General features: G+C 41.9%; 1 long non-coding RNA gene across 1 annotated transcript; it reads right to left on the minus strand.

Annotated features, from left to right (window-relative positions):
- Positions 1-203: 203 nt before the first annotated feature.
- LOC111825438 lies at positions 204-10,478 on the minus strand. The gene is made up of 3 exons (XR_002828603.1): positions 10,393-10,478; positions 1,947-2,064; positions 204-843 (listed from the first exon to the last, which is right to left on the minus strand). It is a non-coding gene; the product is annotated as an uncharacterized LOC111825438 (long non-coding RNA).
- Positions 10,479-20,090: the final 9,612 nt, after the last annotated feature.

Consider the following 20,090-nt stretch of genomic DNA (forward strand, 5'->3'; position numbering starts at 1 on the left):
ACAGACCAGGAAATATATTTTTAATAAATATGTCAGAAGATGGATGCTCTTAATATGTAAAGGGGCTTTTAAAAAATCAATAGGAAAAAGATGAATGCCCCGAAAAGGAAAAAAATAGGTAAATAATACAGAATTTTATACAAAGATTTTTCTACTAATTATCATAAAGAAAAATTGAAAACCATCTTAATCCAATGCAATAAGAATACTTTTAATTTTAATCATGGTACAGTCATATTACATAGTCATTAACAGTCATATTTTCCATAATATTTCATAATAAAGTGTTTATAATAAAAGGGGAAAAGGAATAAAAACTCTCAGGATTCCAGCTTTATGTTTTGTTTTTCTAAAATTAAAAAAAAGACAGTTATGGGTAGATGATAAATAGGCTAAAAGGATATATACCAAAAGTTAACAGTAGTTATCTCTGAATGTGAGTTAATAATTTTATTTCTCCTTTTTACTTTTATATTTTCCTGAATTTCTATAATAAACACATTATTTTCTAATTTAGAAAAATGTTTACTCTGTGATACAACAGAAGAGCAAATTCAGGGTTTTATGCTTGGCTCCATTAAAATTTCATTCTAGCACCAAAGTGATAAAACGTTCACTAAAATAAATCTTCTAAGGTTATTAAAAATGGCCTTTATTAGTCTGCAACTGTTTCACTATAATAGCATCTATCTCAATTGTTGAGTAACTTACCTATATTTTCAGCTATTCCTAACATTTCTTGAAGACAGGAATCTAGTCAAATTTATTCATAGCACCAAATGCCATAAGAGGTGCTCAATAAATGCTTGTTGAATAAAGGGTAAGAATTGAGAGATGATTGGTCTGAAAGAAATTGGGCAATAGAGAGTGAGCTGGGTGAGCCTTGAAGGATGGCTAACAGTGGCATATTTATATATTTGTTCTTCTGTTCCATGAACTTGCTAGGCCCCAAGCTGGACACTGAAGACACTGAGTTAAATAAGACACAGAGGCTCACGGCTTAGGGACAGAGACAGACACGCACACGCACACCCCCAAAAAAATGATGGAAATAAAATAATAAAACTAGAATGGGGAGCATCTGCTGGTGCTGGAGGGCAGGAAGAGAAGCCGAGAAGGGACCAAGCCCTGAGGACAGTCAGAGGGGGATGGGGAGGGAGGACAGAGGTCAAAACCAAGGCTGGGATGCTGGGGGAGAGGCAGCACGGGAGACAGCGCACTCAGAGTCCAGAGAATTCCGCATCCTTCCCGTCACCCCCTCCACACGAACTCCAGGTCGGGGGCTGCGGCACTAGAAACATGCACACCTTCCAGGAGGGCTCGTTGTGCACCTGGACCTGGGCTGGTGCCCCAGAGACAGAGCCCAGAGGACTCTCCCTGTGACTCTGCTGGAGTCCTGCTTCCCCACATGTGGGCTGGGGATGCGCATCCAACCTTATGGGGGAAATTATTATTATTATCTTTGTAATTCTCACCCTAGGATATTTTTCCATTGATTTTTAGAGAGAGTGGAAGAGGGAGGGAAAGACAGAGAGAAACATTGATGTGAGAGAAACACATCGATTGGTTGCCTCCTGCAGGAGCCCCAACCAGGGCCTGGGCCGGGAAGGAGCCTGAAACAAAGGTACGTGCCCTTGACCGGAATTGAACCCGGGATCCTTTGGTCCGCAGGCTGACACTTTACCCACTGAGCCAAACCAGCTAGGGCTTGGGGGAATTATTTTAACCTTGAGAAGAATGGTCCTGAAACTGGGGCGCCCATAACAATGCCATCGCCTCATAGTATGAAGGACGAGTCTCTTTTCACCTGTGGTGGCTCCCTGGTTTTAAATGGGATTACCCTACCTGGTGAGCTGGTGGAACTTCCCCCAAGGAACTAATGCCCTGAAATTGTCTCCCGCACATGAGGAAGGAGTTTTTTCTATCCAGGAAATGCCAGCATCTACCTCAGTGTCACAATTGCTGGCGCTGATCTGGAACGCATTATTGGAGCGCAGGCAAATGTAAATTAATGTAGTCTTCAAGTTGGGCTTCGCAGCAAGGTAACGAAATGTTGACATCAGCCTGAAAGTCAAATTAGGCTCTGCGTTATGTGGTGTGACCTGAGGTGTTGACACCCTGGCCGTCTGCCTTCCGAGCTTCGGGAAAGCACGTGATTGGGAACAGAGCTCATGACTTCAGCTGCTTCCCAGAACCCCGCTGGACAGCAAGGCATCCCTGGTGAGCAAATCCGAGATGGTGCCACAGCCTCTTCCAGGAAACGCGTGAGGTGCGCTCGGCCGTTCTTCACACATTACGGAATATCTACATGGGTCTCACACTGTGGTAGGTACTGGGGTGACCTCCAGAGGTAGAGAAGGTATAGATCTGGCCCACAGGATCTTCCCAAGACCCTCGTGGTCTCTAGCTACCACCCACAGCTCTCTTCATTTTGTTGGCCAAGTTGCTGTTACCACGTGTCCTTCCCTTCTCACCCCCCAATCACCCCTCAGTCCACTGCAGGCTGCCTCTGGCCCCACCTCCCCATGGAAACTGCTCCCACTGAGGACACCAGAAATCTCCTTGCTGTCAAACCCAATGATGGGGAGCATTCCTCTGATGACCCGACCTCCTTCGAATGTTCACACTGTTGATGCATCATCACCCCTTTGTGACATTCTTTCCTCTCGGCTTGTGTGTCACTACTCCCTTATGGTTTTCCACCAAACTTTCTGGCATAATTTTCCTTAAAGCCCTCAAAGGCCTCCTCATCTCCCACAACTATCGATCCCAGTTTCTTGGCATAAAAGGCCTCTGTGACCCAGCTCCTGCCAGCCTCTCCAGACTCCTCTCCCCACCACTTGCTCCTCTCCCATACCTAATGCTACAGCAACCCAAACCATGTATGACATCCCTCCAAACACCAGGCTGCCTCCTGGAGATCCACTTAGTGAGCATGGCCTGTTCTTCAGAACCTAATCAATTGCCACTTCCTTGGTGAGGTCTTTCCCGACCAGCCCCCACCCTACTTACTCCAGAGAATGTCACCTACCCCTTCTCTGGACTACCTCCACCCACTCCCCACAATCATTTCCACTACCACCCTGGTCAGTTGCTTTTCATTGTTTCTGTGTCTGTCTTGCCTACCAGGTTTTAAACTTCTTGAGGGAAGATATTATGTCTCACCCCTCTCTAGATCCCCAGCTGCTTGCACAGTGCTTAACTGTGCTTAAAACTTAACTGAATTTTTAAAAATACATATTGAACAATCTTAAGGAACAACCTAAAGGGGAAGTGGTGCACAGAATAATGCCCTCCCCCAAAAAGGCCCCCTCCTAATCTCAGGAATCTGTGGATATGTTACGTTGAATGGCAAAAGGGAATTAAGGTTGCAAATGTGATTCAAGTTAAGGACTTTGAGACAGGAGATGACCCTGGGTTATCCAGGTGGGCCCAATCTACCCTACAAATCATCAACAGTAATGTAACAATGAAAGCAGAGCCAACGAAATTCGATGCTGCTGGCTTTGAAGAAGATAGGAGGCCACAAGCCAAGGAATGGGGGTGTCCTCTAGAGCTGGGAAGGGCAAGGAAACGGAGCCCCCCTAGAGTCCCCAGAAGGAATGCAGACCTGCTGACACCTGACTTTTGCCCGGTGAGGTCCATGTTGGACTTCTGACCTGCAAAACTGTAAGATAGTAAATTTGTGTTTTTTAAGCCACTAAGTTTGTGGTCATTTGTTACAGCAACAATAGAAAAGTTAATACAAAAAAAGGAGTTCCTGAACAAATATTGTAACTAAAAAGAGAAGGGGACCAGCCCCATCAAAGAGATGTAAATGGATGCCAGTGGGGTTCAGTGAAGTGAAAGGGAACTTTCAGCTGAGGGATTGGGCTACACTTTCTGGAAAAGATGGCATTAGAGCTGATTTTTTTAAGTATCTTTATTTTATTTTTATTTTTTGTTAATCCTCAGCCGAGGAAGTTTTTCCATTGATTTTTAGAGAGAGTGGAAGGGAGAGGGACAGATAGAGAGAAACATCAGTGTGAGAGAGACACATGGATTGGTGCCTCCTGCACACACCCTGACCAGGGCTGGGGAACCTGCAACTGAGGTACGTGCCCTTGACCGGAATCAAACTCGGGACCCTTCAGTCCACGGGCCGATGCTCTATCCACTGAGCCAAACCGGTTAAGGCTAGAGCTGATTTTTAAAGTGTTTAGATTTATAGACAAGGAAATGGGGGATTCAAGTGCCGTCACTGGAGAGAGAAGCAGAGGCCAGAGGTCCTGAGAACAGACGGAGGTGCAGGCTGGCCAGGTTCTCCCCAGTGTAGGGGGCGAAAAGGGAGGCGTAGGAAACCAGAGGAGAACATGTCCTGTGTCCCGGCTCCTCAGACCCTGCCCAGCTGAGGGCACAGCCCACTCAGGAAGGCTGGCACATCCCCAATCCTGACCCGCATCGCATAAACCAGGCTCCCTCAGACTGTTGGAGGGCCAGACTATAGTTTAAAAAAACTATGAACAAATTCCTATGCACACTGCACATATCTTATTTTGAAGTAAAAAAACAAAACAGGAACAAATACAATATTTGTATTTGCATGTGGCCCGTGGGCCGTAGTTTGAGGACCCCTGATCAAAAGTAACGTAACATTGAAAGCAGAGCCAAAGAAATTCGATGCCTTTTCTCCCTGATTTAAATAGGCAAGAATCCACTGGGAGCCTCCCTCCCCAACATGTGAGCCTTGGACGGGGCTGGCATTTATAGCCTGGCTGGTCAGACAAGACTTGCCCACAGGAAGTAATTAGAGAACAAAGGAAGACAGGACACAATGCAAGAGCTAACGGGAATATCACTAAGTGCCAAAGGTATATTTTAAGTAGCAAATGCAATGGGAAGCCCATGAAGAAAGACATTATTGTTGACTGTTTTTTTCTGGGAAAGTTTTATGGACGAGGTGGGACCTGAGCAGACCTCTAAGGAGAAGAAAGCTCCAGAAATGGGAAGAAGGCAACCAGCCAGGGGGGTTCACACAGACCAAGGCACAGAGGAGAAGGTGGACCAGCACCAGAGACCCTTTGGGTGTAGGGTGGATGGAGTATGGTTTCCTCAGCCAGGAGAACATCCCTCCAACAGCTCCTCCGTGTTGAAAAGGCGGCGGCTGCCACTTCTCCCTAGAAGGAGAGGTGTGGGGGTCTCTTGATAAAACTCATTCTTAGCCCAGCCAGTGTGGCTCAGTAGTTGAGTTTCAGTCTATGAACCAGGAGGTCACAGTTCAATTCCTATCAGGGCACATGCCCGTGTTTCAGGCTTGATCCCCAGTGTAGGCATGCAGGAGGCAGCTGATCAATGATTCTCTCTCATCACTGATGGTTCTATCTCTCTCTCCCTCTTCATTCCTCTCTGAAATCCATAAAAATATATTTTTAACTAAATAAATAAATAAATAAACCTCACTCTGAGGTCTTGCTGTTGGCAATTCCTACATGTGATGGGGAAGCTGAACTAGGAATGATAGTAACTCTCCATGGTGCCCCCATGAAATGAGGACTGTGGGAGTGCCTCCCTTCTGAGCTGCTAGTGGCCACCTCTGAGGAGCTTATCTACTTGCAGCACATTCCTGTTCTAGTGTCAGAAGCACCACAGTCAGGAAAAAGGTCTGATCCCTGGGCACTCAGGGGGCCCTTCCCTTCTCGGCTTGGATGCTGAAATAGGAAACACACCAGAAGGCCGCACCAGAGCATGTCTTTGGAGGACTCGGACTTCCTCTGGCCCAGGGTCCCATTCTACTCAAACAGGACAAGGGGAGCATAAGGCCCAGGAAAAGCACAGGATTGCCTAGGAAATGACTGAGTGAGTGAGCAGGAAGCCGAGCCCGGCTCCTATAAAATCTGAGCAGGAGTGGGGAATATGGGTTACTTTTTTCTTTGACAAGATGGTCATAGTTCTGTTCACAAGATAGACCCCAAAAGTCATATTGGTCAGTTATGCCAAAGGAATCATCCTTTTTCTTTATTCCTATTCTCTATCTTGATGGAAATGTTGTTCTGTTTTAGTTTTACACTGCCAGGAGATAAATAGAACCATGACTTGCATTTCACAATTTACATAGTGATTTCATGTGCATTTGAGAGCCCGGGCCTGTGTTTGGCTGCTGTCATTCTTTTCCCATCTGGAACGATGGAGGGGTTGTGTCTGTGCTCCTGCAGCCGTGGCCCTCCAATGTTATGTCATGCTCACTCTCCTGCCACCTCCCAAACCACTAACAGGAGGTGTATCATAGAGGCTAAGCACCATTTTCACATCAGTCCCTGTCCATTCCCTTGGAGTGGGCACCATTAAGAACTAAAAACAGCTGTGCTCAAGGGCCCCCAGGCACAGAAGGATGGACCCTCTGGCCTTGGCCACACTAGTACATCCTCTTCCAAACCTCCCTGAGAAGAGGCCAGGGGACTCGAGATAAGAAGAAGGGCTTTTGAAAGGTGCCATGGGAAGTGGGGGTGGGTGAAAGAGACATGTAGGAGCCCAGTGCATAATTGCATAATATTATGTTTTAAACCACATGCCTTTTCCCAGACTGGGTTATTAAATTAATTCAGAACTTATGCTCACACTTAAAAGATTTCTGTCATATTTTGTGAACACGATGATCTCAGAGTAATTTGCACTGGAAATGTGTCATATTAAATCAGGGGCCCTAATAAACTTTATTACTAAAACTCCACATGGATCAGACGTGGCAGATAAACCATCCTACTTTTGCACTCACATTTATGCCATTGAAATATGGCTCCTCCTATGGGAAAACATAAATACACTCGGCAACATTCGCTCTACCCCACTATAAAGATACCCATCCGGGCTAGAGGACACCCATCCCACTCCCCCGCACAGAAGCTAGTTATGGGATGGAGACCGGTTGGCCCAGGCGAGATATTTCTTTGGGATTTTAAAGCACTTTGGCTTCCATGGCTCTGTGACCTTCCATTTGCACGGGCATGGCCTGTACACTGGACTGTGTGTAACTGCTCAGAATTGTTTTACAGGCACGTGTGGTAAAAAGCACTGGATGGTGAGTTATGACACCTGAGTTCTTCTGGTTCTGCTACCAGCTGGCTCTGTGATGTGAGCACAAATCAAAAAGGACATGGTAATAGGAAGAGCACAGGAATTGGAATCAGAGGTTTATTTCCATGTAACAGATGTTTTTTGAAAGCCTAACATGATCCACGCCCTACATAAGGCCCTAGAGATACAAGAATGAATAAGATTTCAGTTAGAATCCCAACAGGATAATTTGGAAAACTAAATTAAATTATTATAATAATATGTGTATGATTCTATGGAAATGCTTTGTGATCTTTTTGATTCATATAAAAAATGTCTCAGAAAACCTAAGAAAATTCAGAATAGTGAGGAGGAACTTACGTCACCAGATACTAAATACAAAGCCACCATATTCAAAACAGTGTGGCGTTGGCAAGCCTGGATACAAAATTTCAGCCAACAAACCTGTGGGTGGGGGAGTTGGGGTGAAAAGAAGAGAAAGGATTGAAAGTCTTTCTTTAGAGACTTTCCAGGAGTCACCAACACAAGCAGCCAAGCATCTAGCTTCCCTGTGACTCAAGGAAAAAAATTAACCAAAGAGGTTCTGAATTCAGGGAGCTGGGTTCGTCAAAGGACAGGACCTAGACAACCAGTAAAAATAGGGGAATTCTATGAAAGTTTACTCTTTACATGGTGAGACATACGACCCTCACCTTTTCCTGCTCTGTGTCCGGAATGCAAGCAACCGAGTACATGCTGCCACCCATCAACAGAATTCTGAAGCAGGAGACTGGATGATACTTCTCTGGTAGAAAAAAACGACATATCCTGATACTAGAGGGATGCCATGAAAAGGGCCATGGGCAGCCACATCGGTACCCCTCCCAGTGAAGCTCCTCCACTCAAACAGCCTCCACTTATGCCTGGATAGAGCCCAGGATCATCGGACCCTGGCGGAAATCCTTCTCATAGAGGATACATTCAAAAACACACATGAGAAAAAAATGCCAGAAAAGTAGACAGAGCAATAATATCCTCAAGAGATAAGATGATTTTCCAGCCAGAAAGCAAAAGTAAAATGCTATTTAAAAGGCTCACCTTGAAAATAAGAAAGCTGTTAGAAATTAAAATTGATAACCAAAATAACATTATTAAAAATTTTTAAATTAAAAGTTAAGGAAATCGCCATAAATTAGAAGACAATGACAGTAAATTAGAAAACACAAGTAGAAAAGTATGAATATCTGGTGTGAACCCAAGGGGCCAAAATCCAAATAATAAGAATTTTATAAAGACAGAATAGAAAAATTCATGGAAAGGAAATTACTAATGGGAAAATTAAATAAGTTTCCCAGAACTAAAGGACATGAGGATATTCCAAGTGGTTAGCATAGTGAATTTTAAAAATCCACATCAAGGAACATCATTGTGAAATTTCAGAACATCAAAGGTAAAGAGGTGACCCATAAAAATCCCATGGGTCAAAGAAATAGGTGAAGGGAGCCAGTGCATATAAAGAAATAGGACTCAGAATGGGTCAAATTTTTCAAAAGAACTCCTAGATGTCAAATGATGGTGGGTCTCTTAAAGTTATGAGAGAAGCGCAAAAATCAGTTGTATATCTAAACACTAACAATAAAAAAAATAAAAAATAAATTTCATTTACGATAACATAAAAACAAATAAAAGACAAAAATAAACTCAACAAAGGAGGCAAATGACTTGTACACTGAAAGCTACAAAACATTACTGAAAGAAATTAAAGGAGACACAAAAGTGGAAAATCATGCCCTATTGATGGATTAGAAGACAATATCAGTAAGATGTCAATGCAACTCAGAAGGATCTACAGGCCTTGACCAGGTAGTTCAGTTGCAGAGCATCATCCCGATAAGCCAAGGTTGCACGTTCAATCTCTGGTCAGGGCACATATAAGAACCAACTAACAAGGAACAAAAAATCAATGTTCTCTCTCTCTCTCTCTCTCTCTCTCTCTCTCTCTCTCTCTCTCTCTCCCTCTCTCCCTCTCTCCCTCTCCCTCTTCTTCTCCCTTCCTCTCTTTCTCTCAAATCAATAAATAAATTTAAGAAAAATTTTAAAGGATCTACAGATTCAGTGCAATGTCAACCAAAATCCCAACAACATTTATGCAAAAATCCATCCTAAAATTCATATGGAATCTCAGGGAACCCTGAATAGCCCAAACAATCTTGAAGAAGAACATAATTGAAGGTTCCATATGTCCTGATTTCAACCCATAGTACAAAGCTATGCTAATCAAAATAGTGAGGCACTGACATAAAGACAGACATATAAACCAATGGAATAGGATAGGTAGCTCAGAAGTCAACCTTAGCATATATGGTTAAGGGATTTTTGACAAGAATGCCAAGTCTATTCAACAGTCTTCAACAAATGATGCTGGGAAAACTAGATATCCACATGCAAAGAATGATGTTGGACCCTTACCTTACACTATGTACAAAAATTAACTCAAAATGGATCAAAGATCTAAGCAAAAGAGCTAAAACTATAAAACTCTTAGATGAAAACACAGGGGGAAAGTTTATTGACATTTTATTTGGGTAATGATTTCTTGGATATGACACCAAAAGTACAAACAACAAAAGAAATAAAAAGAAATAAACTAATGTTACTTGCAACAATATGAATGATCCTCAAAAAATTATGCTAAATTAAAGGAACCAAACACAAAAGAGTAAATATTATGTGATCTCCTGTATATGATATTTCTAAAGAGGGCAAATCTATAGAAACAGAAAGTATATCAATGTTTGCCTGGGACTAGGGATGGGAATGAAGATTGACATTAAATGGACACTAGGAGACTTGGGGGTAATGAAAATGTTCTAAAACTGGATTGTAGTGATTCTTGCACCGCTATATAAATTTACTAAATTAATCAAACTTTACATATAAAATGGGTGAATTTTATGATATGAAAATTATACCTCAATAAATCTGAATATTTAAAAAAAATAGTGTCGGTTATTATTCCCAACACTTACTGTATTATCCAAAGAGCTCTATTCTGAAGTCCTGATCGTGAGCAGGGAAGGGTTGCATGGATAAGGCAGACAAAATGAAAAAGATCCAATTGTTCCCTGAAGTACTTTAGGACACCAGAAGAAAGAACTGCAGGCTTTGGGAGTAGCTCTGTCACAATCCAAGATAAGGTAGGCCTGGATAGAGCCAGGCTCCCCTTCCTGCAATGGGAAAATCATGCAGCAGCGCCCTGTGAAACTCCCAGGTGCTGTTTCTCAACCTCACCTTGGGACATCAGAACACCGTGGGACATCAGAACACCGTGGGACGACAGAACACCGTGGGACATCAGAACACCTTGGGACATCAGAACACCGTGGGACATCAGAACATTGGTGCAAAGTGCAGTCAGCCCTGGGGAAAGGGGCAGTGTTTCTCCTCACTCACCCCTGGGGAAAGGGGCAGTGTTTCTCCTCACTCACCCACTGCCAATTTGCAACCTGAAGAAGAAAGGAGGGAGACGTCATTACAATACAGTGGTTAGGAAGGAGGGTAGCTGAATGTGTATGTGTGTACATGATTGTGTGTGTGCACGCATGCAGACAGTCAACCCCATATACTGAAAAGACCCATTTGTATGTGTAACATGAAATATAAAGTTTCATCACAATTATATTATACATTTTTAATTACAGGGAAATGATACGAAGGCAATAGACTCAAAGGCTATTCTTGATTGGTTGTTAATTTTTAAGTAGGCAATGAATGTTACTTAAAAGAAAAAAGAAACTTCTCTTTTTCCATGGGTTTGCCCACGTGCAAATTGGCAGAGAAATTCTCTTTATCTGTAAAGACAAATGTTGAACTTAAGTTTGTGTAAAAAATAATTCTAATATAAGTAAGGTTTTTTAGAAGATAAAAAACAGTCTAGAATATTAACTTCAAATTTTGCACTATATCGAAAGAATTGACATATTAGAAAACAAGTGAAAAATACTGTTACTGGCTTAAAACAAAAGATTTTACCAGTGTCATTAGTTTGGGAATCAGTGTCCTTTAACACAACCAGAGCCATGTGCTTGTTCTCTTTTTGTTCAGTACACAGATGAGGAAGGTCAAGAAGGCAGAAGTCAACTCTGAGTGGAGGAAAAACCTACATAACACAGGTCCCCAAAGATAACTGTTTTTCTTGTATTACCAGTGTGGCCAGTTCCAGCCAGTTCCATAATCAGATTAGCCAAATATTTATGGAATTTCTCCTTTCCCATTATGGTTTAAAGATATGACAAATGATATGAGTAGTTTGTATGGAAAAGTTGATGGAAGGCCAATGTAGGAGCGACGTTTGACACTGCCACTTTAGGCTGGCAACCTATGTGTGTACCCGTTTATGCATGTCTAAGATATGGAGGATAATTCCTACCACTCAGGATTGTCTTCATAAGTAAATGATGTAACATCTGATAAAGCACTTGTCGCAAAGAGGCCACCCAGTAAATGGGGAATCATTTCCCCTTTCATTCCACATTTCACCCACTGTCTACCATCCTGCCCAAACACTCACTCACACACACACACACACACACACACACACACACACACACACACACTTTACAGGTCTTACTCTGAGAAGCTTTGCTGACATTTTCCATGAAAAAATTAAAAGAAATCATTTTCAAGAAGAAAAAAGCCCAACTACACACAAGATTAAGACTGTAAAGGGCAGTTCTGCTCCGAGGGAAGAAGAGCTGGTTACTGGAAGCAGCCAAGAGACACCTTATTCCGCTGCCCTCCCCTGATCTGACAGGAATAGGATTAGAGGACGCCAGAGCACCCAAATCTGGCGAGGAATCTGCTGAGTGAAAGGCATAGCCTGGTGGACTTGGCTGATGATGAGGTCAAGGTTGCATATTCAAGCCCCATAAGGAGATTTATCCTGGCAACAATTTCCCTCCTGGCTCTGACCCACCCATGCATGTTTCTCATTGGATGGAGGAGCTATGTCTGGGGAGTGGGAAGAGTAAAGGCTAAATGCAATCTGTTCCCATTATCAGGAAAGCGGGGGGACTCAAAACATTGATACTATTAACAGTGAGGATAGAGGTCCTTTTCAATGTCTGGCGGGGGGGGTTACAAAGAAGCAGGGCTCTGGAGTATAGAGAGCTACATTACTTAGATAAAACATGCAGCTGCTATAACAGAAGTCAAAATAATAGTGGTTCAATCATAATAGTTTATTTCTCTCACACATAAGAGTCAAAGTGTAAATAAGTCAGCCCAGGGTTCCAGTGCCAGGAAGAGAAGCCCCCATGATTTCTGGCTGTCAAAACCAGCAAGGAGAAAGGGGGTTGGAGGAGGTAGAAGAAGGTGTAGGGGGATAAATGGTGATGGAAGGAGACGACCTGAGGTAGTGAACACACAATACAATATACAGACGATTGTACACCTGAAACCTATATAATTTCATTAACAACTGTCACCCCATACATTCAATAAAAAGGGGGAAAACAGCAGGGATTGTGGCTGAGTGAGACAGAGGGTTTCTGGAGTCCCAGGCAGTACCATGGATGCGAGGCACTGCCTTCCATGTTAAAGGTAAGTTGCCCCTGATGGAGAGGATGCTAAATGGGACGGCAGACTATCCCTAAACAGACATCAGAGAGAGCACCCACCCACCAGAGCTGACCAGAGACTTCTGAACAAAGAATAAATGCATCCATCCACCACGTCCCCCACCGCTAATAGATTGTACACTCTTGCTCTCACTCCAACTTGGGACCATCCAAGAAGGCACCAAACAACTCATGGTTGGTTGGGTCAGAACAGGCAGCCTCCTCGTAGAGCTAGGAAACAAACTTCCTCACTCCAGTTATGTTCCGCCACTGCTGTCAAACACAACATGAATTGGAAGACGAGCAGCCACCCCATGCAACAGGCTGGATACAAGGCCTTTATTAAAGGGTGAGAGGAACTGCCCACTCTTCAATGTCATCAACTCTTCAGTCCTGCACCACAAATCTGACTAATCCCCAAATACATTTCATCCCACATTAGTCTTCCTTATTTCATAACCCATGTCGATTTCCAATATTCTTTCCTGATGCATTTAGTTTCAACTCATAAGACACATTGGCTAGGCTGACTAACTCATCCTAGTTTGTGGTTTGGGCACTGAAACTCATGCATCCCGAAAAAACCCCTTCGTCTCAGGCAAACCAGGACAGTTCATGAAACTCTAATGACATCTAAGCTGTATCATCCTCTGCTGACATTTATATGTTTAGACCAACAAGATGAAAAGCACTGAAAAAAATTTTAAATAGCGGTTGTAGTTCTGGAAAGTTCAAGTACGGTCCAGCACTACAGCTCAGCAAGATGTTCGTGGGCATTTAGGTGTGGCCAAACCAGGTTCCCTGGTTTTCATGGCAATTTCAGTGTGGAAAGAAATGGCTGTGGGTCAGCGCCCGCTTTTCTGGGCTCCCTGGAACAGTCTCTTCCATAAACATTTCAGATGAATTGCCAAAAGAGAACAGGGGTTCGGGCAGTGGTTCTCAAACCACAGTGCACTTAAGAATAACCTGAAGAACTTGTTTAAAAATATGCTTTTCTGAGTCCTATCCCCAAAAAGTTTAGCTTGGGAGAGTCCAAAAGGCAGTCTTTTTAGCAAGAACTCTGGGTGATCCTGATGCATGTAATTGGTGGACCACACTTTCAAAACCTCTGGCATAGAGAGAAAGCTGCAAAGCTGTTTACTTACCTCTCAACGTCAGTAAAGCAGAACCGTGAATAAACACTTAGTGTTAGGACTGCTGTTATCTAAAAAGCACGTTTTTGTAAATCTTGAGATTGTTGGAGGACATAAAGCAAAGTATATCTAAGTTCATTGAGATAACTGTGCTCTACATAACACATGTGCTATGTAGTATATAGATCTATAAGCTATAATGTATACATAGATAACGGCATAACTGAGATAACAGCCATTAAAATGACAGCATCTAACAGGCACTCGGTAAGTGTTTATTCCTATGTATGCCATGGTAGTGTGTTTAACATATGTATATTAACAAATCAGTAGTCCTGACTTAACCATATTAAATCTGAGATGGCCATAAAATAGCCAAATAAAGATGACAAGCAGGCAGTTGGATCTAGGAGCCTGCAGTTCTGGGATTTGGTCAGGGGTCAGGTTAGAGGTACAGATTTAGGGAATTATCTTCATAAAGCCTCCAGGGCTTCAATAAAACATAAGCCCCAGGGTCTGTTGGTTTAATGCCAAATCAAGGTCAGAGGTCCCATGGCCTCACAAGCATGAGCAGGCTCCCTACGTGAAACCAGGAACCAATAGAGCTTAGACTATCCCTAAACAGAAATCAGAATATTTGTTCATCAGTTCAGGATAAAGCTCAAAGGCCATATGTGAAAATCCTTTGCCTCTTGAGGTAAAAACCCTAATTCAGTATCTCTCAGTACAGAAATTCTTAAGCCCCAGACAAAGACAAACACAAAATCGTCCCATGGGCAGGCCCCCACACCCCAAAGCACACAGTAAAAAAAAAAAAAAATGCCCACAGCCAACATCCCCAAGGAAAGAGGCACTCAGGCCAAAATCACAAAATATATGAGAAAGGCAAAACTATAGCAGGAAATCTACAAACACCACGCCACCAACCCATCCCAAAAAGAGAAAGAAATCACATCTGCAGAGCTCAAGATAATAGAGCATCCAAAAGGGACTTTGAAATTGGTTCAGTTGGAAATAGAAAATCATTAAAGGGTTTTAAGAAAAAGATGGACATGCTGAAAGTGGTGTTTTAGGATAAAGTGGCAAAGACATGCGGAATTCAATGGAGAAGGGTCAGAGTGGAGGCCAAAGAATAGCTAAGAGGCCTCACATTCACACACTGTACCTACAGATAGTGTTCTCTCCTCTTCTGAACTCCCCTAAAATTTAATTGGCCCATCTCTTATGACCTTATGACCTCACCACTTGGTTTTGTGTTTTATTGCTGCTTTCATATATGTAAAGCATGTAAAGAAACTTGCTGAGCTCTAGGCTCCTAGCAGTGTGTGTGTGTGTGTGTGTGTGTGTGTGTGTGTGTGTGTGTACCTTTCTGTCTTCCCCACAGCATTCTGGGCACATGGGAGATGTTTCATAGATAGACAGTCAAACAAATGAACAAGAGCCATGTAGGAAACTGATCAGAACCTCGCTCTGTGGGCCTCTGACTTGAACCGGAGCACAAAACCAAGCTGATGGCACATCATTAGTCCATCTCCTAGGACCTGATAAGCTCCCTAATCTGGTTCTCTTCTTCTTGGCCTACGTGTGCATCATCTGTCAATGCATCTGAAAGGTAGCTGAATTCAGTGACAACTTTAAACCCTGTAGCCCTGGTGAAAATCTTTTGCTCTGTGTAGATTTCCCTGGTGTAGACCGCTATGTAACCTATCTTCCTCTTCAACCTGATTGTGAGTCCATAGGCATTTGACTGTATGTTAGAGTAGGCCTTGCCCTAAATCCCCACTTCTAATTAGTTAGAACTGTTCCCTTCCTTCTGGGAGGAAAAAGCCCAAATGTAATGACCACACCCTGAAAAACAGCAGTAACTTAAGAACTTATACAGGGGCACAAACTTGCCATACCAAATAGCATAGAAGCAAAGATTTCAGAACCTCTTAAGAGGCCCAGAGCCATATTCATCTCCATAGCCTTCCTACATGATGTTGGTAATGATAATGACAGTATGACAATGGCACAAAGATATTATTTTATTGAACAACTAATAAGGCATGCATTGTACTAGTCATCTTTAATATAATCTGGCACATAATCCTCACAGAGGTCCTAACATGCCCATTTACAGGTAAGAAATTTGAAGATGAAAGAGACTAAGTCAGCCTTGATAAAAATCTAGTAGATATCAAAGCCAGGATTCAAAGCCAGGTCAGTCTGAACACTGTTTGTGTTGTTTTCACTTCTCCACACCACTTTCATTGCACATGCTTATAAAACAGCCAGTGGCAATCAGCCACTTTGAATCATTGTCTCAAGAACTTCCAATGATGAACATGGGTTTTGCAGCTAGAATTGTTTCCCAGGAGACTGGAAGCATTCATAGGCACCAGCTTCCTGAATTTTTATTCTAATCTCATTCATGGGTTCTTCAAGAGAATGACTAAATAAATCTTCTCTTATCATGCTGCCTCCATTTCACTTCACAGAGAACAAACTGATCCAGTCCAGTTCCTGATTTTCATGTCCCCAACCTAGACAGGCTTGTGACTCCTCCAACCAATAGAGTATGATAGAAATAATACTGTGTGATTTTTGAAGTTAGGTCATAAAAGGCTATGTGACTTATGCCTTGTTCAGTAAAACATTCAACCTTGGATCTCTGAGCCACTTTATAAGAAGTCTGACTACCTTGAGTCTGCCATGCTGTAAAAAAGCCCAAGCTTCATGGAAAGGACATGGGCAGGCACTTGAGTCAACAGTCCTAGCTGAGCCCAGTCTCATTATCCTGGTCCAGGTACCAGGCATGTGAGAGAAAAGGTCTCCTAATGATTCCAGCCCTCAACCATTCAAATCTTTTTAGCCAAGACACTAGACATCATAGAGCAGAGATAAGCCATCCCTGTTATGCTCTGTCTAAATTCATGACCCACAAAACATGACTGTGGCCCTAACTGGTTTGGCTCAGTGGATAGAGCATCGGCCTGTGGACTGGAGGGTCCCGGGTTCGATTCCGGTCGGGGGCGTGTGCCTTGGTTTCCGGCACATCCCCGGTAGGGGGTGTGCAGGAGGCAGCTGATCGATATTTCTCTCTCATCGATGTTTCTAACTCTCTCTCCCTCTCCCTTCCTCTCTGTAAAGAATCAATAAAATATATTTTTTTAAAAAAACATGACTGTGATAAAATGATTGTTGGTTTATACCACTAAGTTTTTGGGATGATTTGTTATAAGCAACAGATAACTGGAAAAGGTTGAAACTACAAGGATGGATGGAAAAAGATACACAAGCAAACATTAACCAAAAGAAACATGGTGTATCTAAACAAGTATCAGACCAAATAAAATTTAAAGCAAGCAATTTTACTGAATTATATTTTCTAAAGGTGAAAGGGTTGCTCAACAGAAAAATATAACAATTCTAAATTTGTATACACACAATAGCATAGATTCAAAATATATAAAGCAAAAACTGACCAAACTAAGGGAGAAAAATATAGATCCACAAGTATAGTTTGAGATTTTTAACATATCTCCCTAAGAATATTTTTTAAAAACTGACATCATTCAAAGTATATGCTCTGATAACAGTGAAATGGAGCAAGACAACCAAAACAGAAAGATAAATAGAAAATCCCTAGATTATTAGAAAATTAAGAAATATACTTTTCTAAACAACCCATGGGTCAAAGTAAAAAGAAAATTACATTAAAATATCAAGCTTCTGAGATGCAAATCAAAACAACAGTGAGGTACCACCTCACACCTGTCAGAATGGCTATCATCAACAAATCAACAAACGACAAGTGCTGAGAGGATGCGGAGAAAAAGGAACCCTCCTTCACTGCTGGTGGGAATGCAGACTTGTGCAGCCACTGTGGAAAACAGTATGGCATTTCCTCAAAAGTTTAAAAATGGAACTCCCATTTGACCCAGTAAGCCCACTTCTAGGAATATATCCCAAGAAAACAGAAACACCAATCAGAAAGGATATATGCACCCCTATGTTCATAACAGCACAATTTATAATAGATAAGATCTGGAAACACCCTAAATGCCCATCAGCAGATGAATATATTGGAAAACTATGGTACATCTACACAATGGAATACTACACTGCTATAAAAAAGAAGGAATTCTTACCATTTGCAGCAGCATGGCTGGAACTGGAGAGCATTATGCTAAGTGAAATAAGCCAGTCAGTGAAAGAAAATACCACATGATCTCACTCATTTATGGATAATAAATAACATTATAACCTGATGAACAAAAAGATAGATACAGAGGCAGAGAGCATCAGACAGACTGTCAAATTACAGCGGGAAGTCTGGGGAGGGTTGCGGGGGGAGGTAAGAGATCAACTGCAGGACTTGTATGCATGCATATAAGCATAACCAATGGACGCAAGACACTGGGGAAGTGAGGTGAGGGCATGTGCCAGGGGGTAGGGGAGGCCGGGGGAAGGTCAATGGTCGGGGGGGGGAGGAGACATAGGTACTACTATTTTTAATACTTTAAATAATAAAATAAAATTAAAAAAATATATATCAAGCTTCTGGCCAACAACAAAAAAGCCCATGAATAAAGACAAAAAAACAAGTCACAGAATAGGAGGAGATATTTGCAATAGATATGGAAATAATATGAACTGAATGGCAATGAAAATAACACATGAAAAATTATTGGATGACAAAAAGAAATAGCTAGGATGGTTTTTAAAAATTAATAGCATCAAGTGTTGGCAAGAATGTGGAGCAGCTAAAACTTTCACATGCTACTGGTAGATATGTAAATAGGTGTAACAACTTTGGAAAATTGTTTTGAACTATCCATATAACATGGGCATACCATGACACTCCTATTATACCCAACAGATATGACTGCGTATGTGCACAAAAAGACATGTACAGGAAAATTCACGGCAACTTTATTGACATGAGTCAAATATGGACACAATATAAATGTACATTAACCGTAGAAGGAATGAATAAATTGTGTGATTTATACAGACAATGGGATCCCACTCAACCATGAAAAAAAGGACTACTAATTCACATAACACCATGGGTGAATCTCACAAATATAATGCTGACTGAAAGAAGGCAGACACAAGAATACACACTTAATAATTCCAAAACTAAGCTGATAATAAAAGTCAGAACAGTGGTTTCCCTGCAGTGGGAGTGGGGGAAGAGTTGACTGGGAAGGGGTGTGAGGGAAGCTTCTGGAATATTAATATCACAGACCTTAATCCATATGCGGTTGCATAAGTATATACTTTATAAAAATTAATCAAGCTGCACACTTAAGATTTGTGCATTTTACTGGTATACATGCTGTGCTTTAATTCAAAAACGTTTTTTAAAAGCATAAACACAAAATTCAGAAGTGGTCCTTCCTGGAGGAGAAGCCAGGAGATGGGAAGGAAGCACAGAGACGCCTTAAATTTACATGTGTGATACATATAGTACATGCACTCTTTTTTGCATGTGTCAAATGTTACATTATGTGTCAAATGTTAATAATACTTTAGTAAAAATAAACTTTTCAAATATTTAAACCCCATGTGCTGAACTTGGAAAGAATTTTTAAAGTAAAATTAATATGTGACTTTCAGTGATATTTAAATATAGGAAGACAATTGCATTAATGTAATGTGTACCTTCAAGAGACCACTTTGAATGAGGTAGAGCAATAATAATGACAGGCATTGTTAAGGATACACTGTCTGTTGGGCACTGTTGTGAATACTTTACATGCATTTAATTGTCATATAACCCTATGAGGCCGGTACCATTATCACCCCAATTTAACAGATGGGGAAACACACACGGGGAGTTCAAGTGATTTGCCCGTGGCCTCACAGCAGGCAAGCAGGAGAGGCAGCATTTGAGGCTGGTTTTGAATTGCAGTCTGATTTCAGAGCCGACTTGCTTAACCTCTGCACCACTCTGCCTCTTGTGAGAGGCACATCTATGATTTCTGGAAATTCTCAACCATTCCCGACTCCTGACAAGGCCTGAAACGGAGTTCTAGAGTTATAACACCTGCCTCATAGAGAGGGGTGTTGAGATGTAATTACAATGACAGTGAATCCCATTGTCATTAACACCAGTAACAATAACAAGAAACATTAAGCCCATACTGTACTATATTACAGAGTAGATTAAAAAGTTGCCATGATTGAACAGGTAACATGTTTCTCAATTCCAGACCTTCACTAAGAAAGAAGCAACCTCAATAAATTATCTTTTCTCTCTGAACTCTCTCCAGTCCTTTTCCAGTTTGTAGCATCTACTACTTTAAACAATGCATTCCGT

Source organism: Myotis lucifugus, unplaced genomic scaffold, assembly GCF_000147115.1.
Source record: "Myotis lucifugus unplaced genomic scaffold, Myoluc2.0 scaffold_26, whole genome shotgun sequence".
Classification (NCBI taxonomy): domain Eukaryota; kingdom Metazoa; phylum Chordata; class Mammalia; order Chiroptera; family Vespertilionidae; genus Myotis; species Myotis lucifugus.